At 34.8% G+C, this 21,076-nt stretch overlaps 1 long non-coding RNA gene across 4 annotated transcripts; it reads right to left on the bottom strand.

The window, feature by feature from the left end:
• Positions 1-14,954: 14,954 nt before the first annotated feature.
• LOC113318457 lies at positions 14,955-20,595 on the bottom strand. 4 transcript variants are annotated; one of them, XR_003344567.1, is made up of 10 exons: positions 19,669-20,595; positions 19,393-19,584; positions 19,172-19,291; positions 18,968-19,020; positions 18,695-18,859; positions 18,455-18,532; positions 17,973-18,322; positions 17,825-17,867; positions 17,578-17,638; positions 14,955-16,910 (listed from the first exon to the last, which is right to left on the bottom strand). It is a non-coding gene; the product is annotated as an uncharacterized LOC113318457 (long non-coding RNA). The 4 variants fall into 4 exon arrangements; XR_003344568.1 differs by having other exon boundaries at positions 19,687-20,595; XR_003344566.1 differs by having other exon boundaries at positions 19,393-20,595.
• Positions 20,596-21,076: the final 481 nt, after the last annotated feature.

Below are 21,076 nucleotides of genomic sequence, written 5' to 3'. Positions count from 1 at the left end.
ATTAGAGACAAGTGTTTTATAAGATAGAAATTAGTGTAAGAAACTTAGACTTCCGTATTTGATAGAACTTAACTCAGCATAATTGAACTTAGATCTACAAATTTTAGATTTTAGTTATAGAGCCATATAGGTTTGTACTTTGTTTATGTTGTTTGCGCTTAAATAAGAGATGCGGTTATTCTATAAAGTGGGGAGTTTTTGAAGACCAGAAGAATAGTTTGATTTTCGAGAACGAAAATGATATAAGGTGGGGAGAATGTAAGGACCCTTAAGCTCGTCAACGCTATTAGACCGGTCAAGTGACGAATTAGGCGATAACTACTCGATTAGTGTAACTCAAACGTTAATTATTAGAAATTAATCTAACAACGAACTAGATGTGAAATTAGTACCGATGAATAGATCTCGAAGAGTTACACATAATTGACTAATCGAACGTGTCATTCGGATATCAGACGAAGAAGATATCTTTAGATAAGTACGAAGGGTAGAATCATCATTTATATTCTAACCGCCTGGATGCCCTTATCAGTTCAGGTGGCTTTATCAATCTTGTCCGATCTTATCTCAATGAGGAGATAAACTCGTTATTCTTTTCTTCTTCTTTATTCTTCTTCTTCTTCTTTCTTCTTTTCTTTCCACTGTTCTTCGTCTCTCGTTCTTCAGTGAGAAGATTTTTAATTTTGAGATCGGAAAAATTAATAGAAACACTAAAGTTTGGTTGTTGGTGCTCGTGTTTTTTTTTTTGGTTTGGCAAGGAAAGCATAAGAAAGGGTAGTTTGGTTAGAATCTGGAGTTAGGGTTCTGAGATTTGGTTTTGATTAAAGTTTGTGTAAATTGATGATGAAGTCGAGTAATTCATGGATGGGTTGAATGAATTGAAGGTTTAGATCAATGTTTGGAGATTTAAATGTACCAAAGAAGTTTGGGACTGAAATTGGGGTTTCTCAGATAATCGAATTAGAATTCAATTAAAGGTGAATAAGGAGAAGTCAGTAGATGGGTTTCTGAAATTCATTGAAGATGTGATTTGAGATGGTTAAGGAGAAATTAATGGATGGGTTTTGATGAAAATGAAGTAAAGAGGAAGATTATGATGCTAATTTACAGATCCAGTTAATAACAAGAAGAATTGGAATTCAATTCTCGATTCCCAGTGAAGAAAAGATTGGTGTTGAACAATTAAAAGAAGAAGAAGCCTTCCGGTTTTGTATTTGAGGTAAATTGTTCTTCTTTGTTTACTGAGTAATGATTATCTACTTTGATTACTGAGTTTTTGAGTTTGTTAATTGAACTAAGATTTGAGATGGATGTATGTGCATGTTTGTTATAGATGAACTGAGTTTAATTATGATAAGTTTACAGTGAAGCTTGAGCCACTGTTGAAGTAATTAGCAGTAAGAAGTAGTTATGTTGGTATGGAAATTATGGAGTTGTATATTGGTGGTAGTGGTTGTCTTAATACTGGATTAAGATGAAGTGTACTTGTATTTTCTGGTGGTGATTGAGAAAAGAGTGTGCTTTGAGTTGAAGTGGTATCTAAGGTTGGAGACGTTGTGCTGTTGTCGAGTTGTCGGAGGTGGTGGGATGAGTTACAGGTGTTAGTACTGAATGGACAGGATTGAAAGAAGAGCTTGAATTGTGAACAACTGCAGGGAATGGTTGTTCTTTTTGGTGGTATGTGTGTGGTATTAACTGTGGTTGTAGTTTAGGTCAATATATAGTGAACTGATGGTGTTGTTTGTCTGAATGGGTTGAACTGATGCAACTACAGGTGGTGGTGGTTTATCAATTACAAAGTTTTGTATTGGAGTTGTGTTAAATTACAGGGAATTGAGTTTTGAACTAGCATTGATGTGAAATCTCAGATATGAGTGATGGAGTGAGCTGATAATGGGATTACAATTATGTTTGGTTTTTGTAGATGGTGAATGAGTTGGGTTATGCATGAACTTTTCTGGGAAGAAGTTTGGTTAATGAATTAGTTAATCAGGGTAATGGTTTTGTAGTTGTTAGTCTATCATTGTGCAGCTAAGAAGGATAAGCATGATCTGTGGGGAAGATATTTGGTAGTGGTGGTTTCGTATGTTGAACTGAAGTTGAATTGAGTATTCACAGGTGTAGGGCTAGCTGGTGTTGCAGTTGCAGTTGCTGGAGTTTAATTGATACAATGGGGATCTGTTTGGGAGTTCAATAGTTGTTGGTGGTGTTTAGAGGATATATGTATTGTTGCGTGTGTTGGTGATTGAATGGATATGTAACTGAAGTATTGGAATGATGGATTAGATGTTTGTATGGAGTTGAACTTCTCTTGTAGAAGCTTGGAAAAGATGCAATTGCAGGTAGGCATAGTTTTCAATTGTAATTGAAGTTTGAAGTTTATTTAAGAACAATTGAACTGTACTTCGGCTAGTGAAGTTATGTTAATAGGTGTGTTAGTATTAGCCTAGTCATGAAGTAGAGTGAAAGGTTGTTGAACCAATGGTTTAGACCTATTAGTCATCCTAGTCAGTCTAGCTGACTTATCTGACTTAGATCATCACCCTGAGTTGAATCAGTCTAACCCTGAGTTGACTCACTGATTCCCTATTTGACTCAGTGGACCGTGACCGAGTTAACCTTTGACTATTTGACCCTGGACTTGGACCTTGACTAAACGTTGATTGTTAGTTGACATGTAACAATCAGTTTGACCGTTAGTGACTGTTAGGTGGCTCTTATGGACTGGACCTTAGTTAATGGGCTTGTTTAGTTAACTTGGGCTTATAGTTAGTTTTCCTAATGAATATGAATTGGACCCTTAAGGTTCGATCTAGCCTTTGGTTCCTTATACATAGATGTATATCTTCCTGAGACTATTCAAGTGAATTATAGAACCTATCCAATTGAGTTAGTAAACCTTAGATATGTTAAATATAGATAATAAAATGGTGTAGATGAATAAATGGGCTTAAAACCATTAGTTAGACTTGTATGATTCTTATGTGAGCCATTTTGGCTAGTTTCTTAGACTTCTTGTGTGATTAATAGTTAGTCTATATTAACAACGATCGATTCAAATGATGAACCAGCGGATCATGGATCTCGAGGTAGGCATGGCTTGTCATCAAAAGAGGTGGGAATACTTTAATTCTTTTGAAACCATTGTTTTGTTTTACAAAATTTTATGTTTATCAACTCATACATTGTCTGTCATGCATTCCATGCTTTATATAAACACCATTATGATAATTTTGTCGATTCTTTGAATATTTCCATAAAATGGAAATGACTTGTAAGGTATGTCATTATGAATTGTTATGGGAAATGAGAATTTCCACATGTTGTATATAGGGTACGCTCCTTCACATTTATATCTACATGAATTCAGCTTTTGTGCTTATATCGGTCGAAATTTTGCGAGTTCGGAATTGTCGACATCCATATGTACGATTAGGTGTGGATTTGCGAGTTCGGAATTGCACAACCATATTATACATTGTTTGACGAAGGAGTTTGTCCATATACATGTTTGTGCATTCCAGTGACTTAGTCACTGATGTTTGGAAAATATTAATTGTTTTCCAAATCTTCCTCATGATTTCTTTAAAGTTAAATTTTATTCCTACTGGGCACTCTGTGCTCACCCTTTTCCACTTTCAGTTTCAAAGACAGATCAGAATCCACAGCGAAAGCTTCGAGGAGTCGACTCCGTTAATTAGTTAAACATTGCTATGTTTATTATGTTGTAAATTTTATTTGCAAACCAAATGACTATTGTATATGTATCATTTGAAAGGAGTGCTTGCATATATATATTTCTGAGCGGGGTTAGTTTTGGGTTAAGTTTTGTAGCAGATTTCTTAATTGAATGTTTAAGTAAATAATTTAGATTCATAGTGCCTCTTTATTTAGTTTAATCTGTTGATTTAGTTAGCTGCTAGCTTAGGGGGCGCTACAGTGTTGGTATCAGAGCTCACTATTAGATCTTATAGGGGAAACGATAGTAATAGCCAGTGCCAGTTAGTGAACTAGAATAGTTTAGAACTGGGTTGGGTTGTGAGATAAATCTTAATCCCCCTAAAAAAAACTATCTATAATCAAAAGAATTATTTGATTGATTGATTTGTTTGTTTGTAATGAAGTAAAAATTGTAGGGTACACCAATAAATTTAGCTGATATGGATTTGAGAATAATTGATCTAAATAGTATGAACAGGTAAACAATTCAATACTAAAAATAGTGAGATTAGTATTATTGATAAATCTTGAAAGTTACATATATATACTTTTTAAGCACCTTGACTTATAAGTAGGGCAATAATTTATTATCACATAAATGTTGATAATACTTTTGGGACTCAATAATAATTGAAAGACTAGTTAGAATAAGAGTTCAACCATCGATGTTAATAATAAAAATATTATTATAATTATTATAGGATAATAACAACAAAATGTAATTTTTATTAATAGTACAACTTAAGGATTATATAACAATAATATAAAATTTAATTATGATTAAATTTTATCGGCCTAAGAAATAAGAAATAAATGCTATAATCATAATAAAATATTAATACCAAACCATTATGACAAATGTTAGTGGTTATTTACTTATATCCAGTCACATAATGAAATAAACAAATAGATATATTGAAGATAATATGTAATGATTCAGATAACTAAATTGTTTAAAATGTTGTGAACTATTTATATATTTTATGAAATAAATTATAATACTTACACCAATTACGATAATTCTGTCGATTCTTTGAATCTTTCCATGAAATGGACAGGAATTGTAAGGTATGTCATTATGAATTGTTATGGGAAATGAGAATTTCCACATGTGGTATATAGGGTACGCTCCTTCACATTTATATCCACATGAATTCATCTTTTATGCTTATATCGGTCGACGGTTTGCAAGTTCAGAATTGTCAACATCCATATTATTATTAGGTGTGGATTTGGGAGTTCGGAATTGCACAACCATATTATACATTGTTTGACGAAGGAGTTTGTCCATATACATGTTTGTGCATTCCAGTGACTTGGTCACTGATGTTTGGGAAAATATTAATTGTTTTCCAAATCTTGCTCATGATTTATTTAAAGTTAAATGTTATTCCTACTGGTCACTATGTGCTCACTCTTTTCCACTTTCAGTTTCAAAGAAAGATCAGAGTGCACAACGAAAGCTTCGAGGAGTTGACTCCGTTAATTAGTTAAATATATATATGTTTATTATGTTGTCAATTTTATTTGCAAACCAAATGACTATTGTATATGTATCATTTGAAAGGAGTTCTTGCATATATATATTTCTGAGCGGGGTTAGTTTTGGGTTAAGTTTTATAGCAGATTTCTTAATTGAATATTTAAGTAAATGATTTAGATTCATAGTGCCTCTTTATTTAGTTTAATCTGTTGGTTTAGTTAGCTGCTAGCTTAGGGGGCGCTACAGTAGAGGACTTATATATTGAAATAAAAATATTGTGGTGTACTTGGGTACCCTCGTCTTTTCAGTTATCTCAAGCTTGTTGTCAAATTTAATTGATCAAAACTATATATTGATTTCTAGTCTACATTTATTAAAGTCTCAGATTGGGATTGAATTGTGTAGTTGTGTACCAGACATTACTGCGTTCGACGTTTAAAGGTGAAGATCAATCGAAGCTTTTGGAGAACTTCATCAACAAAAGGTAAGTGAAAACTGAACCACCCATTTCTTAAGTTTTCACCTTTCTATCTATGAGATATTGTCGCATGAATAAATTAGACATTATATGCATAACATAAATTTTGAGTCAAGTTTACCGTGATACTCTTTCTCGAAATATGCTAAGCTTAAGAAAAAAATTTCATACTTGATGAATTTGGTTAAGAAGAATTTATTGTTTATGACCTAAATTATGATTCAAGATTTGATCATTTGAAATTAGCCTAGAACGGTGATACGTGTCATAGATGAATGTTTCAAATCGATTATAGAGATATATATAACTATTGTAAATCTGGATACAAGACAGTATGCATACTGTTCACATACTGGGGAACTGTTATAAGTCCATAGCCGCAACACATATACCTAGTACACGTACCGGCATACTATAGTTCGACAACGACTTTTTGGTACGCATACCTGGTATTCATACCATAAAAAGTCTATTGAATCGTGAACTAGGAAGGAACGCATACATAGTGTGCAAAACGGAAAAGATTTGTTGGATTCCAAACCAAAAAGGTACCCATACCCAGTATGCAAACCATAAAAGATCTGTGAGTTCTTTAACCCTTTTTTGTCTTAAGGGTATACATACCAAGTACACATACCATGACAAAAATAGTCATGAACAGGTACATAGTACACGTGCCAGGTACACGTACTTACCCTGTCGAATATTTTCAGATGCATCAGAATTATTTCTATTAGATAATCGTCATTTGAAAAACTCTCTAAAAATACTATGTAGACATGATTGATCACATTTGTGACTCAAGGTTAAAGTCTTAAAGTGTCATATGAAAATGGTTAAGCTTATCGTTCAATTGCCTAGTTTAGGCTAACCTTCATGAACATGTCATTGTACACGGTTCGATAATGGTTCATCCTAACCAGAGTGCATATTTCGTTATGTTAATCTCAAGTAAATTTTTTCATCTAACAGTGATTATTGATTGCTTGATTCCAAAGCTACCTTAGCTTAAATCTAATGCAACCTTGATCTTGAAAGTCTATATAAGGAGAACCTCAAACAACTGGGATCTTTGAATCCCTGACACTATTCTTGTGTATCCTAGATGTAAACTAAAGTCGTTCTATCCTTTAAACCTTTTTAGGTTTAGCGACTAAAAAGACTTCACCTAGGGGTTCGTGAAGCCAGGTACAATGATGGGTTGTCGTAGGCACAACAAATTAATAAAGATATTTCCCACTAATTAACTAGTAATATAGCGTTAGTAAGAGATCGTTCCCACAGAGCGCTGTGTAATTGATAGGTTATTTGAGTTAGCAAAATAAAGTAAAAGACAAAAGGGGGGATTGGTTTTAATATAAATAGAAAGACAATAAGAAGAAATGGATGATTAAGGAATCCTTCGCCGTTACCAAGCGTTAAATGGATTAGAATACTTATCTATCTTTCGTTCGAACCATTCATCACCAACCCTAGAATAGCATCTAGCTCAGTGCTATCATCAAAACTCATTTTACCACGGATACAGAAGCTCTCAAATATCAGATTCTATCCAACCGAACCACCAAGTAGTAGCTCACTCAAGGTGTAATTCAATCTAATGTTTTAATCTTTGTGAATTAGGTTAATCCCCGTAGTTAAAATCTTATCTCAAGGTTTACTTGCTGGTGTTGTTTTTACACACAATTGCTCTACTGAATCCCTCTGTAAGGTATCGAGATTTCTACTTGTGTACAGAGTTATTCGAAGATTACTTATCTCCTAACTTCTACTATCTATAAAACAATCAATAGATTAATCTAGCGTGCACTCTAAAAATCAATCTAATAATCACTCATAAACCGTAGATATGGTAAAAACAAACGATGATGATAAAAAATCTCAATAAATTTGTATTAATAATAAATCTTCACACTTAGAACATTGAGTTCATCCTTAATGATCAACGGATTTAGCTACTCATATTACAAAGAAGATGATTAATGGTGGTTTCCCCCTAAAGGGGTAAACCCTAGGCTTAGATGTAGAATAAACCCTAGCTTATGATATGAGATGATATCATATGAAAGGATAATACCTATTTATATAGGTTTACATTTCTTGGCTTTCAAGTATCCTAGTCGGTTCCGGAAACCGACCTAAAAGTAGTAAAGAAAGACCTAAAAATAGTTCGGGGTCTTCAGGGTTTGCAAACCCTTTTTGGGAACGAAAATTTTCCATAAAATCCAGGGAATTTTGTTTGCATACCAGTTTGCAAACTGAAATTTCAGTTACTCCCGTTTGCATACCGGTTTGCAAACCGGCTTGTCTTCGGTATTCGATAAAAAAAACTTGTTTTACCCACAACTTTTTCGTCCGAACTCGGAATGACCTCATTCTTTTTGCATTATTATATTCCATATGGTGATAAGAAATCCTGAATTTTAATGAGTTAATCTTGGTTTTTAGCCCGTCTCTTGATTTTGAGCGTTTTACTCATTTTCGTCGCACTTCTTCCACTTCTCTTGGACTTGGGCACTTGGAATACTTCTCTTCTTAGATCCTTTTTTATCACTTTGTAGCTCCTTTTTGTAAGATTAACCTAATAGAGATAAATAAGAGAAAACAAGAGTAATAATAAGAATAGATGCAAGAATGATAGCTAAAACAAGTATGGAATAGACACTCAAATCATATGAATTATGAAATTATCATCCAACTATATTTATCTTGATAGTTATTGTATCCTTATCTTGTTTTGTTTGTCGTGCCTTTAGCTCCAACAAACAAGATAGATAGAAATCACAAAGTTTCTTCGTCTCAGAATTTGTAATTCCACAAGTATCTACTTGTGAGGTGAATAATAATCTAGGTTGCTCTTCGGGAGTCATAAGACCGGATTTTGAGGTTTTCTAGACTTTTTCTATTGTAATCGATTTTCTACCTCACCTTGATCTTTGATCAGAACTGAAATCACATATGGGCTTATCTATGGGAGGCTGATTAGTTTAAAGTCTTCAATTGAGCTGAAACAACTCTTAGGCTGTAAAGGACGTCAGATAAGGGAATCAATTGCGCGGAGTCCTGCTGGGATTCAATAGGCGTAAGGAGCGCGAATGTAACTTAATCGCTATGACGGTAGATTGGTCTCAACTATATTTCAGTCTGAAGTTATGATAGTATGCTAGAGTCGATAGCAGCTTAATACAGTTTGGTGTTCAAATCTGGACAAGGTCCCGGGGTTTTTTTTTTGCATTTTCGTTTTCCTCGTTAACAAAATTTATGGTGTCTGTGTTATTTCTTTTGCGCATTATATTGTTTATATCTTTATAATTGAAATATCACAGGTTGTACGTAAATCAATTCAAGTAGATGGGCCCATCTCAATTGTTGGATACAACTTGATTGATCTTGGATATTGATCTTTGGAATCGTCCAAGTACTCTCATGGAATAATCAGCTTACATTTTGATTGAGAGAGAAAGAGATATAAACTTTTCATTAATTTGAACTCTCGGAACTTTATTTGAGTTTAGTCCATACAGGTTGCCTATGAAAAAGTTGGTGGTGTATTTTGGTATCCCGCGTTTTCTGTTATAATATGTTAAAGATGGGTGCTTGTCTTCTCTGGATTATCTGGAAACTAGAAATGACATATTATTTAATGGGGGTATGATTAATATTCAACATATTCTTCAAAATGCTTTGTACTGGTATAACATGGATATAACTCATATGAAGAGCTTACTGTTCCCACTGAGCAAGATATCTTGGAGTCTCAACACACCATTTGGTCTTCACCACCAGCTTTTAAGATAAAGATTAATTTTGATGGTGCTGCAGGGTCTAGAGGATATGCTTGTGCGTTAATTGATCAAGATAGTAAAATTGGTTTTAAAGGTTGTCGGACCCATGATTTGGATTCAGTTCCCCAATTGAAGCTGAAGCTCATGGTGCTCTTATTAGTATCGAACTATCTATTAGCCGTGGTTTCAGGCATATAATCCTGGAAGATGACTCTCTATTCGTCATAAACATTTTAAAGTACCAACACTCCTCTTATCCCCGGCGTATCCATAATTACATATCCAAAATCAGAAATAACCTTACTTTCTTTAGTTCCATTGAGTTAAGTTTTATCAACAAGGATGCTAACATTGTGGCGCATTCCTTAAGGGCGTTTGCTGTAACTAACCACCTGCCTACTAAGTGGTTATGTTCCCCTCCTTCTTGTATTACTGATCTTTTAGATGAGTCTTCTTCAAAGTAATTGAAATCGTTCCTCGGTCCTACTCGGTTGGGAAGCAAGGAGAAAAAAGTTCGGACTTGGAAATCGTTAAAACTCGGCCTAATACTCAGAACTTATTTATTAGAGACTTACATATATTGATGCTCATGAATTATGAATTCTACCTATTAAAATTAAATTTTCAATACTATCATGTGATTAAGTGTGTAATATTTTTATATTGAACCTATTATAATGTTTACAGATGTTTTCCCATTTAATAACTCCCGTTTGAGGGGTTGTGGAATTTTTTATTTGCTGATTTTGGTGCATGCAAGGCCAACTCGGAAGAATTGTCAACTCGTTTTGCTCAAAAATCGGTCCAAATCAGCCGTCCTAATCGTTAAAATCAGAAATGATTCGAAGTCGGAAATCGCCTCGATCATATAGCTTGTAGCGGTTACTCGGCAAATAATCGTCCTTCGAGAGCGATTTTGACTACACTGGCCTTCTTTAGATTTGTAGTTTTTCTTCTCTTCTTTTGTTGGTTGTTTGTTTTGTTTTAACCTTTAAAAAAAGGATTTTATAGTTTTCAAATCATCCGCCTCAAGTAGATCCAAACTTGGTACGATTACTTTCAAGTTAAAAAAAAGTATTTTAAACATCCGTCTGCAAGATGATAAGATATTAGACAAATTATTCTTATTTTACAAGAGAATCTCTTCTTCAAGAAGAAAATTATTCAAAATGGTTGGATTTATTTCCTAACACTATTCCTTCTCTCTACTCTCCATACAAGAATTTGGTACGATTTTCGCGTAATATTTCGATCTTTCTCTTCTCGATTTATTTGCTTATTGTATCTTTCATTGTAATAGGTTATTGAATTTCTTGTTATTTGTTTTACTTCCTCTTAAAACCATCAAGTAAAAAAAATAATGTGAATTAATGTGTTAGTATTGCAGTGGAAAATAGTTCATCACACTTTACTTTGGTGACTTGAATGTTGATAAGTTGTTGATTTTGGAAGTTACGTTTCTTAACAAGCTATCGCGTTTCATTTCTTTGATTCAGATATTTTCAGTAATATAAATGTGATATTTATGTTTTCAACGTTCAACATACTTGATGTTTTTAATGTTGTCTCGTTAAAAACCTTGTCGAGTAACAAAACCCTTCAGGAGAAACTATTCTCGATCGAAGAGAAAAAGAGTACAACACGGCTTCAATTTCGAAGTAAAATATGTCATCATATCCTTGGATCCTCCACATGATTACTTTCAAAATTGTTGCAGAAAGTTCCTTTAGTCATGTACTTTTCGAAACTGAATATCGGTAATGACCTAGAAAATAGTCTACCATATCTCCACCTGATTACTTTCGTTGGAAAAAATATTATTGTTCCTTCATAATCAACAACCTTTGGATTGCAGTTACTTTAGCATTCACTTTTTTATTATGTCTTTGCAGGGATAAAGTAAACTCAAGTCAATGGTTACTTTTAAGTACATGATTACATTAATTATACCATTCCAATGATGTTGCGTTGGTGCTGAGCTATATCTAGCTAACATGTTCACTAGGGATGTAACATTTGGTCGAGTATATTATGCTAAGTACAATAATGCGTCTATTATACTTAGATAATGGAAATTCATCTCCCGACACATCTTCGTCATCTTCCTTTAGACGAATTGGTCATTTACTTACATTTGAACCTCGACTAACCATGGGAGTTCTAGCAGGCCATGTCCTTTTTAAATTGCTTGATAACTTTAGACCTTTGCAAACCGGTGGAATAATATGCCACAAGCTCAATTTTCGATTGAGCTTTCCCTGGATTTCTCATCTCAAATTTGGATTTCAAATAGCCTTTAAGGTCTCTTATTGCATCAAGAGCACCCATCATGTCTGTACCATCGTCATAGACAGCTACAATTCCAAATCAGGAACTTTCTTGTGAATATGCAAGTAAAAATAACTTACTTCTCTATCCCCTCCAAATCAAATAGCCACTTAGACTGGTATACCACATCCGCCTGATTTCTTCAATCTATAAATGAGCGTTCTATCTAACTATAAACGCACTCTGTGATTTAGAGTCACTTGATTTGGGAAACAAAAGGCTATCAACTACTTTGTAAATATGTGTTATCTCTTGATTCTTTCAGAGATACATAACTACCACATACATATGCTACATTTCAATTCATTTTGAACAACCAATATAACTAAGTAGCGGAACGCTATAACGTTCATTACAAGAAGACAATTCCAGGGATTTGTGAGAAACCTCGCGCCACAAGGGTAGTATTGATACTTTGAGACTTCATTCTTCCCACTGTGCTCTATGACAAATAATTATGTATGTCCCATAGGCTTTACACTTGGTTGGTTAGCACTACCACACCAAATACCTGTATATTTGTCAAAGAACCAAGTTCTACTTGGATTGTGTAGGCCAAATATGCTCTTTGTTGACATTAAACAATAAGAAGCATGGTTCGATATCGTCGTGCGCTATTTTATTGAGCAATTTTATAAAAAAAAAATTATTAATATGCTCGCAAGATATTTCCATTGACTCGTGTGTGTTCTCATAATCCTTTAGGACTACATTATTCTCTGGAATCATTAAACTTCGGAGCGTCCTCCAACATTGATTCATGTACATAGTCAGTGACAATCAAATGTGATGATTTCATTATTAATACAAATTACTTAGGTTGTGCCTTACTCATCTACTTCCTTTCTAGGTGAACAATTATTGAACCTGGTGGTATTTCCATCTTCCTTTATGGATCCACGGCCTTAACTAAACTTTCACCAAGTGTAGTTACAACACTTTAGTATATGGTGTACCCCATACTGAGGATTTCTAACCTTGCAGGCACATTTACAGCTGGTATGTGTGGTCTTGTCACGTTTTCGATATAAGTGCACTTTCTGAAATCGATTATTCTATGTAACTTCACATTTACATTTGTGGAGTACAAGAATAAATATGAGACACAGTGGGAATGCACCATGACAATTTCTATCGTTCCCATAGAAAATACTTTTTCTTATCTCCATCTAACGAAGGGAAGACTATCTCATTAAAATGACAACCCGCAAATTTAGCGGAAAGAGATCTCATGCCAAAGGTTTTAACACGCAGATAATTGTTGGGAGTAAATAACCAACATAACTACTTAATGTTTTCATGACCCGTCATAGCACGATGTGGACTCGTAATGGCACATATAAAGTGCAACCAAAAATGCGTAAGAATACGAATGTCAAGCTTATATCCAGTTACCAACTGGTACGCAGAAAAGGTTGACTGATATTGGGTTCTAAAACGAATTTAAGTAAAGGTGCGTCTAATATTGCATATCCTGAAAGCAGTTAAAGGTAGGTTTGTACGCATAACCATGCCTTAGACATTATGAGGTATAGGATGCTCTGTATTGATCCTATTAAATATGCAATAACCATCAAGTCCTTTTGATGTGCACTAGCTAGCATTTATAAGGGGTGGTGAGACCTTACATGTATAATATGTGCTAGTAATTTTCTAAACGCAAAACTTCTTGGGAACCATGGTTCAAAATGTCAAAACATTCAGCAGAGCCATAAGTCACTTTTAATGGTCCGTATTATGCATGAATATTTTTCTAAATTTCACTATGTTTTATTTGTAATATGGATTGTTTAACATTTGCATCTTAGGATGGTCTCGATCATGTTTTACTAAAGACTTTGTAACATGAGTGATATGCTTTATTACTTAAAAGCATAATAGGGGGTGTTATTTATCTAGTACTTTAGAAAACAGTTATTGAGAGGTATGTTGTAACTTTGCATTATGTCAATCTTTTTCTCCCGTTGTCTCGTTCACTCAAGCACGATGATGTAAGTATGAGTCCTTTCAAAACGAAACATCATTTCACAACTAAAGTTGCTTTACGGTTATGTCAAAGCATGTATGAGTCAATTCCCAACATTTCATCGTCGGGGTCAAATATGGATTCAATAATCCAAATACAATAGTGATTTACATTTCACTAGATTGACTCATTAGTTTCTATAAAATATGTTTCCTTCCAAATACATTAGAGACTACAAAAGATGCAATCAATTACATTCTCATCATTGTGAGGTTCCACATGATATCCATTTGCATGGGTTACTTTGGAATTTAACAAGGTGTGATTATCTCTCGGTACAAGTGGAGATTTTGTGACGTCATTGTTCAATCTTGAAAACAAATTTTTGAGCAGTGTTGCGCTCGATGATCTAATTCTCGTAGTCATATTATAAGAAAAATAGTTCAACAACTAGTTTAAATTCCTTAAGATGGTGGGATGGAAACCACTATCTGTTAGACATTGGGTCTTGAGATATTAAATAAATGGTGTGGCTTTATTAGTAACAAAAGTGATATTCAACTCAAATACTTTAGAGCGAATATATGTTACGTTTCAGGGGGAATGATATATTTTTCATCCGTATATATCTCAAGTGCTATAGAGAATTTATGTCTCGTGGGAACACTACCCCATTTTAAAGTATTAGCAACTAACATATATGTTGCTAAACGGGGTCGCAACCGACATAGTTGTTGCTAAGCGGGGTCGCAACCAACATAGTTATTGCTAAACGGGGTCGCAACATGCTCTGTCGTTGCTAAAGACGGTGTCGCAATTTTTTGCAACGGCATAAGCTACTAATCTCGGTCAGCAACGGCAATTCACAGTGGCGCTTGCCGTTGCTAAATGTTTTATTAAACAACCGCTTGTTGTTGCTAATCTGTTGCTAATTACAGGAATACCCTTACCCGGAACTAGATATTGTTGGTTCTGGTTCTAATTTAACAACAGAGTATCGACGTTGCTAATTTTTTGAAACAAAAAAAAAGGTCAAGTCTATGTTTATTGACCTAGTCAAAATTCATTTCCCCCGCATTTTCCCCCATGCACTTACCTAGTTTCCCATATTCACCATCCACACGGATATACAAACTACAAAGACGATGCAAAACTGTATTGTTGAAAATCTTGGTGAGAATCCCCACTATAATATTATAAAAGAAAGGATTTTTAAATTGATATAAATGTATACAAGTAAACTTATGGGCTATTTTGTGTTTCCTTCCCTGCCAAGATAGCTAATTAGCGTTTCTCCCCAAAAAGATTGAAATTAGTGTTTCCTCCCCTCGTTAGCTTTTCCATCCACTGTTCGGTTAGCTGAGTCAACACATGTGCACACATATCAAAAAAATGTACACACGTTTTCCGTCCTTCCCAAAAAACCCTAGACTAGATCGTATCACAGCAACAACATCCTCACTGTTTTCTTTTCCTGATTTTCATAATTCATCATCAGTTTCACTCGGCAGCATCTCAATTTTCAATATGAGAAACAATCAAAACCACAACTCCCTTTTTCGAGCATACACATCATTGTATAGTATCCACACAAAACCAATTTGCTACCAGTTTCAGTCATAAACCCCATTACTCACTTCAAACCCAACCATCTGTGGTAAACACAAGAACCTTCATGATCTCAAAGTCGTTTCTCCATCCGCAAACCCATTGAGATAACCCCAACATACCCATCTTCTAATTCATTCAATCATCTTCTTCATCTATCGTGTAACACCAAATAAACCCCCATCGATGTCATGGAATCATCATTCCAGTTTCTTCCAATTGAACAGATGAGATCCCCTCTTTCTATAATCAATTTCTTACAACCAATTCAATGATTCAGTACATATTATTTCCAAGAAACAAACACATTGAAATTTCAGAAGAATATGTCTTTGAAATTAAATTTCCGAGAAACCTTAAAAATTTGGGTTTTTTATTTTTACTAATTAATGAAATTGAATTTCGATTGAGGGAAGTAGTAAGAAATTGTGATGTTTCAGTTCAACTAAAATCAGGTGTTGATATTGAAATGCTGCCAAGATTGAGATGCAACCGAGATTGAGATGTTTCAGTTCAAATTTGGTTCTCCGAGATTGAGATGATGTCGAGATTGGTTTGTTGCTAAAATTGCACCTGAAATAACACAGAGACGCAGAGGGAGATGGTTGCGTAGAGAATTAAGGGTTTGTATCGCTTAAATTGCTTCTGCTGATGCTCGAGTGAAGAATACAGAAGATGGAGAAGTGAAATCCATTAAATTCAGAGGAAATAAGGAGCTCGAGAAGATGGAAGAACGGGCTAATCTATAATTCACCGGATGTTGACTGTTAGATCTAGGTTTTACTGTGCCTCGATTGAAGATTCATGGTCCAAGGATGAATGGGTTATCGTAATTGAATGGTTATCAGTGATGGGTAGCAGAAAAGTTAGGGTTTGATAATAATTTGAGATTGGTAACTGAGATGGGGTTTTAGATGGATTCAGAGACAAGAAACTGATGGTGTTTCTGAGATGGAGAATGATAGAATATGATACTGAGAATGGCAGAAAGGCGCTAGTGAGGTGAAAAGCCGATGAACTGGGATTGCGTTTGTTGCCGATGGCATCTGTCAAATTTCACAGTACTAGTTTCAGAAAAAGATTTGGGTTTAATCACTTGAAAAAGGAGGAGGTATTTTTGGTAACACATGGGACACACGTACAGTTTTTGCCACTCGTGAACATGTGCTGACTCAGCTAACCGAGCAGTGGATGGAAAAGCTAACGAGGGGAGGCAACACTATTTTCAATCTTTTTGGGGAGGAAACGCTAATTAGGAATCTTGGCAAGGGAGGAAACGCAAAATAGGCCTAAACTTATTAAACCTAAAATTTTGTGACTGACATACAATATCCGACCTATGTAGATGTTCATAAACGGATGAGTAACCTAGTTTGTGTCAACTGACAGAGGCATTGAAAAATAGGGAAAGAAAGACTAAAATACCACCAGAAGTATCACAAGACTCGGCTTGCTTAACCAATTTCCTCAGCAAATTATACATAGATTCAGCTGCTGCTAAAATATCATCAGAGTACTGCTTTTTGACTTGAACCAAAATACCTGCATAATAACCAATTTGATGTTTCAGTAATGAGGTCACAAACAAAAGACTAAACCCTAGATTTTGTATAATCCACAGAGACAAGTCAAAACCATGTAAAGCAAATATCAACAAACTCTGCTATAAGTGAATTAAATGGAGATGTATGTAGAAGAGAACATCATATGAGAGGGCAATGAGAACTCTTTCTTCCACTACTCTACTCTACTATAAGTGAACTGAAATTGAGATGTATGGTTGTAGGAGGCTTAGAACAAACTTTAAATTTCCATTGCAGTTCACTTATCAAAATGTAGTAATAATACCTAGAAGCCTTGATAATGAAGTTAGTTCAGAGAGACGCATATGAGAATAAGAGAGCAATAATACACTCCTAAAATCCAACCTCAATACCATACAATTGCACAAGCAAATAGTATCATGTTCAGAATTGTTTACCTAATCCAAAGGAATAGCTACAATCGAAGGGTTTGGTGTGAATTTTTAAACAGCATTTAGTAAAAGCCCATACCGTATGATAGTGTCTGAGAATAAGATAATGAACACCATGGATATATATACTAGTGAATGAAATGATTGTTCAATCAGCTAAATTCTGGTTTGCAAGGTCTGGCATTATAAGATTATGACTTATAGACGAAAGCTTTCAAATAAAAATTTGTTTACCTTCGTTTCAGAGTAGTTGTTGATCATGAACATTCAGAAACTACTGCTGTTGTGAGTGTATCTGCATCATGTTGAAGGACAACAAAGGGAATTGGAAATTCACAAGTCAGTGCAGAATGGGGACCCAGACAGCGCAGGACATAGGCTTTTGATGATTCCGACGAAACTTTAAGAGTGTTAAAATTACTCATACATCACATATAAATATGACAACATATTGACACAAAAAAATCTAAGAGTAAATTACCTGAATCTATCGTCATCTTTTGTTGTTAATAGACGTACTGAAACTGCCAATTACACAAATATGAAAGAATTAGGAAATTGTTGAATTATGAAGACCCACCAGACCCAATGGCTTCATGGAAATAATGAAGATCACAACAGAGACTTACCAGAGAAAGGCCAGCAACATCATAATCCCATAACAACATCACGAACATCATATTACCTCAAAAGAGATTATATACTGAAGATTAATATCCATTTGAACTCAATATGATAAGCATATACTGAAAATTAAGGTGTAGGTTGTTCTTCAGTTTATTAATTACAAGTTGAACCTAAGTTATTTTCTATCTGGCACATCAAAATGCCAATGCCTGAATTTCAGAGACCAGCATTCGAATAATCTCAAGAGTTCAGAAAAAAGTAAAAAACTGATGAAGTCTAGCTCTTTTGGTGAAAATACATCCTCAAAAGACCCCACTGCCTGAATGAAGTGTTCAACCTTTCTCAAATCAAGCTAGAGAGCAGTGAAATCAAAAGATAAGATCAGTCCCACTACTTAATTCCAGAACGTTATAGTAAGTATACTTAATGAGGCAAATCCAATTACCAATAATGAGAAGAAAAAAAGTCGTCAAAGCTAAAGTACCTTGCTAGAGTTGGTTATATACCCCTTCATTTCCCAAAACTCTTTCTTATAGACAGCAATCAGAAAGTTGATGGCACCCTGAATATCAATCAACCAGACAACATGGAATAGTTTAAATAATGTTTCAGCAAAAACCTGCCTCATAAAGCTTTCTTACAATTTCCTCTAGAGTAAATACAACATATATTTCAAATAAAACCAGGAGTCATCAAGCTAACTTAATAGGGTGACAAAACATACCTCTCGAATTTCCAGCGTGGGCATATGAGGCAGAAGATCATTTCCAACAAAGAAACATATAAAAATGAAGTTGTCCACAAGACGTTCAAGGTCAATCTCAAATGGTAGATTAGGAATTTTCATCTCGTAATCCAAGTACTCTTGAAGTGTCCAGATGTTTACGAACTGCAACATGGTAAATGGAACTAAGGATAACAAGTAGAAAGCCACCATTAAATATGCAAAGATAACATCCAATGAGGACTTGTAGACCAGATTGAATTCAAGACTGACCTGGTATGGCTTCTTCGCTGTTACAGAAGTGTACCTGCTTTTCATCTAACATCCTGTAACATAACACCATAGCAAGTGTTTGTATTAGAAAAACATGTTATAAGCAGCAGATGCCTCACAACAAATGCTTAAATTTTAAAATAAATATAAAAAATTTCCATCAAACTGAAGCAATCTTTACAACTATGAAAAAAAAATACTTACTAAACCATAGAGGCAGTGACGGGTATTTGGGTCCAAACCAGGATGGTTTCTTTGCAGACGAACATAAGACATAATTTTGTGTTCCCCTTCACCGGGAACATTAGCATCAGAAAGGATAACCTACAAGAAGAAATACATTATGAGAAAATAATTTGATCTTGACTAATCTATGTTAGGTAAGACAGACGAACAACAAAGCAGACAACAGACATAAGACATACCTTAACTGATCTCCACCCGGGATCATTTTTTAGTCTGAGATGAATGTGGTACTGCAGTGTAACTGACAAAACATGCATAAATTCAGTTCCAGGGGTGATAACATTTAAATCACAGACTTGTGAACTTCCTTTAGGAGGAAGCTTTCTTCCCTCCTCTGCAAACTCTATCCGCAGCAGCTATTCTTTTCCTACCTGCTCGGTTACATCAATAAAGACGGTTCATCACAATAAATAACATACATAAAGCAATAATCATCACAATACAGTCATAGCAACCTCAACATCTCACAGTACCCATGCCTACTTGAAATACACTCTCCAATTCAGTCCATATCAATTACTATCAATCCAAGAATCAGATTCATCTCCCCTGCCTCTGTATCGTTCAGAAATTTTCAAGAGTAAATCAAATATAACTAAGATAACAATTCACCACCTGAGACTTTATGTCACCTATAATCTCAACCTAATTCGTCTAATTAACTCAATACTCATCTCCGATTTCTGCACCCAATTCAAATACTACCAAGAACCCTAATTTCTGTAAAATAAAAATCAAATTACATGCAAATATCCTTCCTCATGCTTAAATAAAAACCATCACTAAAATTCAGCTTATCAATTGAAATTTACATGAATTAATCATCAAACAGAAACCCCTAATTTACGTTTTCTTCAACCTCCTGAGTTTGAATCGACACTAGATTTAGAACCACCAACATAAATCACCAGGGTTCTCAACTGATTCTACATCTACTCTTGATTTTTTCCTCCCAAGACAAAAACCCTAATTTCTTTTTTCTCCTATAACTCAATCAATAGCAACACCGTCACCTCCCACCTCGATTAATCAAGCTGCGGGACTTCTATGAATCACTCAATTAAAACTCAAATCTTCCGATTTGGAATCGACAGAAAGACAACGAAGTGGAACCCAACTTCAAACTGGAATTGAAACTCATGTCCAGACAGAGAAGCAGCAAAAAAGATGTTGTTGGGGTTTGTAAAAAAAAACACACATCAATTAAATCTGGAGAGAGAAAAAACAATTAAATCTGATAGAGAAACAAATCGTGAGAGTTGATTGGAATTAAATCGTGAGACTTGAGTTGTGATTTTCCAAAGATAACTAAGGTTCTTCAGAGCTGCAGATCCAGAATGAAAGAGAGGATATGAACCTTCTGTGGCTGAGAAATGAGAAGGAAGCTTTGAAGAAGGAAAGATAAAGCAGATAAGTATGAAGGGTGGAAAAAAAACGAGAGGACTTCACCAAACTTTGACTTGGGAGTAAAAACAAGTCATAGTGTTCCTGGCCACACGCGCGCTTCATATGCATGAATACTTGGCAGTTGTATTCGCAACAGAATTTTGCATTGCGAATTTAGCAACAGTTATATACCGTTGCGACAGTTTACCAACAGTAATTAACAACGGAAAATTCGCAACAACGCCGGTTCTAGCGATGTAGTGGAATGATATACTTTTCATTCCATAAGCACAGACATTGAATCTAATTCAAATAAATAGTAAATGGGTCAGGCAAAGTTCTTCTTATCATTAAAATTGATGCGTAAAGTATGACCTTCCCATGAAAATTGGTTGCTACTATGGTACCAGCACTGTATTGCTTGTACCAATACCGGCAAGAATATTCATTCCCAACTCATCGGTGAGAGCTAAAATT

The sequence above is a fragment of the Papaver somniferum genome, chromosome 10 (assembly GCF_003573695.1).
Source record: "Papaver somniferum cultivar HN1 chromosome 10, ASM357369v1, whole genome shotgun sequence".
Lineage (NCBI taxonomy): Eukaryota > Viridiplantae > Streptophyta > Magnoliopsida > Ranunculales > Papaveraceae > Papaver > Papaver somniferum.
The sequence above is the reverse complement of the archived record's forward strand: the minus strand, read 5'-3'. Positions and strand labels throughout refer to the sequence as shown.